Genomic DNA, 4326 nt, shown 5'->3' on the forward strand with positions numbered 1-4326 from the left:
GGGTGGTAGTTACAGGGGGTGGTTCTGGGTGGTACTTGATGGGTCATAGGTTCATGGGGCGGACGCGTGTCAAGATATATAAGTAGTTGTTGTGCAGCATTAAATGGGCACTTGGGCTACATCCTATGGCGTGCATCTCTTGTGTCCCTGTGCTAGGTGAGTGCAGACGATAAGGGCGCTGATAGGGTGTTGTTAGCTGGGCTGGAATTGCGTGGAAGTTAGCAACATCTCCTAAGCGAGAGACTCATACTGAGAGATCAAGTGACAGTGTTGAGAAGTAGGGTAAACCAGTTTCTTCTCCCAATTTCTCTCCAGCCACTCAAGCATTCCCCTAAAGAAACCAGACTTTCTCACTTCACATAACTTCTTAGATCATGGAAACCCAGAGAGACTGGATCTGGCCTTTTCTGTCTGACATACATTGACTTTTTCCACCTACTTCCTGACCCCTCCCAAGCCAGCAGAGCCCTGCATTTTGCAGAGCCCAGAAGCCTTGCTTTGTGGAAAAAGTCAAGATACTAATGATTATGGCAGTTAAGTTGCAGTAACTGGGAGGCAGATTGCATGACCCAACCACACAGTCTAGGCTGACACAGGGACTGCAAAACTTGAAGAGTGCTCTGACTTGATCTAATGCTGCAGCTAAGCTGTTCTCTATGTTAATGAGGCCTTTGGTTCCCAAAGCTGCTGATGTCTGAGACATTGAGATGTACCTTTTCCAATGATATTCCAACGAACATCCAAAGGGATTGCCTAGATTGGAGAAACTCCTAAATGTTGCATGCATCGTGACTCTCATATGTTACATATCATGCCAACAGAGACAGGAGTTCTCCAGTACTTCTTGACTGGCTCCAGGAAATTTTGAGTATGCCACAGAAGTGAGCATCTTGCAGTTATTGTGACAATTGGCAATAATGTTCTCTGCTTTACAAATAAGGAAGTAATGTGATGAACAGGCTTGCCCAGAGCTGGGAAATACGAAAAAACACAAGGAGGAAAGAGAGAAGGGATGCCATTAAGAGGCAAGTCCATGTAAACCACAGGAAGTTTAACAATGGCCAAATGCAAAATGCTGCACCTCAGCTGGAGAAACACTGAGCACAAATACAATCTGAGCCAACAAGGCATTGAGAGCAGTCCTGTGGAGAAGGACTTGAGGAAGAAAAAGTCAACATGAGCCAGCAGTGTGTTCTTGCATCCCAGAAGGCTTGGGTTGCATCAGAAGAAGGTTGGCCAGCAGGGACAGGGATGTGATGACTTCCCTGCTCTGCCCTCACGAGGCCCTGTCGTGTACTGTATCTAGGGGAGGAGCACTTGGCACAAGAAAGACATGGAGATGCTAGGGTGGGTCCAGATCACAAAAAAGATCAGAGATCTCAAGTACTTTTCCTAGGAAAACAAGCTGAGGGAGTAGGGGTTGTTTACTACAGATAATTGAAGGACTCAGGAAAACTTTATTGTGGCCATCCAGTACATAACGGGAATCTACAGGAAAGATGGTGAAGGACTCTTTACCATGGAGTGTAGTAAAAGGACAAGAGATTAACAATTTTAAACAAGTAGATTTAGCAACCTGGTCTAGAGGAAGGTGTCCCTGACTGGCAAGAGTTTGGAACTGTGTAATCTTTAAAGTACCTTTCAATCCAAACATTTCTATGATTCTGTGATTCAAGGAAGGATGCTGGAGTGGGGACGTAGGCTCAACTGAGGCAGTTTTTCCCTCTGTTCATGGCTTGTTTTGGACCAAAGCCATTCTAAGGTTATTGCAATAAATAAATGTGTGCTTGCGTTTACAAGAGCTGAAGACAAGAGACTAGGTTTGGAATCTCAAAGGCCTCTCTAATAGATTAAGTTATGCTAACAATAAATCATATTCTGTATTTAAATACCCCAGTAAAGTAATTCAAGTAAGCAAAAATTTTCTAAAACCAAAATTAGCTTGAATCTGCCCTGTAACTGTCTGACAGTTGAGAAGTGTTAAATCATTTTCCGTCTGAGACTAAAATACAGCAATCAGCCTCTACTTTTACTGTTCACCCCATACCAGAAACTATGCAGCAAGAAAAGGTGAAAATGACATCGGAAACAGAAATTCAAAGTTGGCAATTTTGTAGTTTAGGAGGAGAAACAGCAGGGGAGATTAATGTCAGCTGGCTTCCCCTCCCCAACATAGCTTCATCAAAGTGCTTTATTATATTATCACTCATGCTTTTGTACTGTTTTCTAATATTGTACTGACTTGTCTGAATCACTTTGAAAACTAAAGCTGCCTCCTTCTGAGACAAATCCAGGCCTCATTAAAATTCATAAGCAGACAGCCAAAAGCTTTGAGCACTTTTCCAGTGGCACTGAGAAATGGAAGTGTCCTTATTTATCCTGATAGCATATTATTTCAAAGGGTATCCACATCCATAGGCAACTGGGTTTTGATTGATAACATTTAGGGCTCACTATGAAAGAAAATGATTTTCATTATGGAGTTCTGTGATACAAGCTAGTCAATGGTATCTCAAATCAGCACCGTTTCAGTGTTTAATTGCATTCTTTTGGTATGAGAAAACTTCACATTGACAGTAATTGCAAATCTGTGCTGACACACAGCAAGAGTCTGATTTTCTCAGTTAGCACATGTATATCTGGGACTCCACCATATACTGCTTCTGCTGAAAATAACTTTCTGTTACTTTGTGGATGTACCCTGAGAAGGAGGGTAGTGATTTCTAGTGATCTCTGCTATTGAGTCCAGCTAAGCTGATGTTGCATAATTTAATAGCAAGGGTCATGTTCCAGCTATGAAATGTATTTGGGCACTGCATTGTTTATGTTTTTCATTCTTCCAAATATGTACTGGGATTAATGATAATTCTCAAAAAAACTTGCTCAAATTCAATTTGAAGAACAAAATTCACATGCTTTAGTCAAAGATAAAAATTGAAAAAATTGACACTGGTAGATAGGGATGGGGAACAGAATAGGCCCAGCATTATCCATGATGACATGGTTTTAGACCTGCACTGAAAGCTGGACACTCACAAGTACGTAGGTCAGATGGATTGCACCCTAGAGTGCTGAGGGAGTTGGCAAATGTGGTTGCTAAACCACTCTCCATCATCCATCAACAGTCCTGGCCAACCTAGCATGTCCTGGTGGACTGGAGACTGGCAAGTGTGATACCAATCTTCAGAAATGGCCAGAAAGATGATCCCGGCAACCTATCAGTCTCACCTCGGTGCCAGGGAAGGTGCCAGGATCAATAAAAGGTCAACAGGGGATCAGACCCAGTCAGCATAGGTTTATGAATACTAGATCCTGTTTGACAAACTTGACTTAGTCCTATAACAAGGATGACTTAGTGGATGAAGGTAAGGCTGTTGATGTGGACTTCAGTAAAGTCTTTGAACCATCCCCCACAGTGTCATTGTAGAGAAGCTGACTGCTCATGGTTTGGATGGGCATGTGCTCTGTTGGGTGAAGCACTGGCTGGATGGCTGGGCCCAAAGTGTTGTGGTTGGTGGAGTTAAATCCAGTTGGCAGCCAGTCACAAGACCCCTCCAGGTCTCAGTACTGGGGCCGCTTTCATTTAACATCTTTATTAATGATCTTGATGAGGTGATTGAGTGCACCCTCAGTAAGTTTGCAGATGACACCAAGTTGGGAGAGAGTGTTGATCTGCCTGAGGGGAGAAAGGCACTACAGAGAGACTTGGACAGACTGGATCAATGGGCCAAGGTAAACTCTATGAGTTTCAATAGGGCCCAGTGTTGGGTCCTGCATTTTGGTCAGAACAACCCCAGGCAGCCTTACAGGCTTGGGGAGGAATGCGTGGAAAGCTGCCTGACAGAAAGGGACCTTTGGACAGTCAGCTGACTATGAGCCAGCAGTGTCCTAGATGGTCAAGAAGGCCAATGGCATTCTAGTTTGTACCAGGAGTGGTGTGGTGAGCAGGACTACGGAAGTCATCCTTCTCCTGTACTCAGCACTGATGGGGCCCCACCAGTTTTGGGCACCTCAGTACTGAAAGGACATGGAGGTACTGGTGCAGGTCCAAAGAAGGGAACAAGGCTTGTGAAGGGCTTGGAGAATATGCTCTACGAGGAGTGACTGAAGGAGCTGGGGCTGTTTAGTCTGCGGAAGAGGAGGCTGAGGAGAGACCTTATTGCTCTCTTCCAATATCTGAAAGATGCTTATGGTGAGAGCGGGGTTGGTCTCTTCTCATTGGTGACAGGTGACAGGACGAGGGGAAATGGCCTCAAGTTGTGCCAGGGTAAGTGTAGATTGGATATCAGGAAAAAGCTCTGTACAGAAAGGGTGGTTAAGCCCTGG

The sequence above is a fragment of the Meleagris gallopavo genome, chromosome Z (genome assembly GCF_000146605.3).
Source record: "Meleagris gallopavo isolate NT-WF06-2002-E0010 breed Aviagen turkey brand Nicholas breeding stock chromosome Z, Turkey_5.1, whole genome shotgun sequence".
Lineage (NCBI taxonomy): Eukaryota > Metazoa > Chordata > Aves > Galliformes > Phasianidae > Meleagris > Meleagris gallopavo.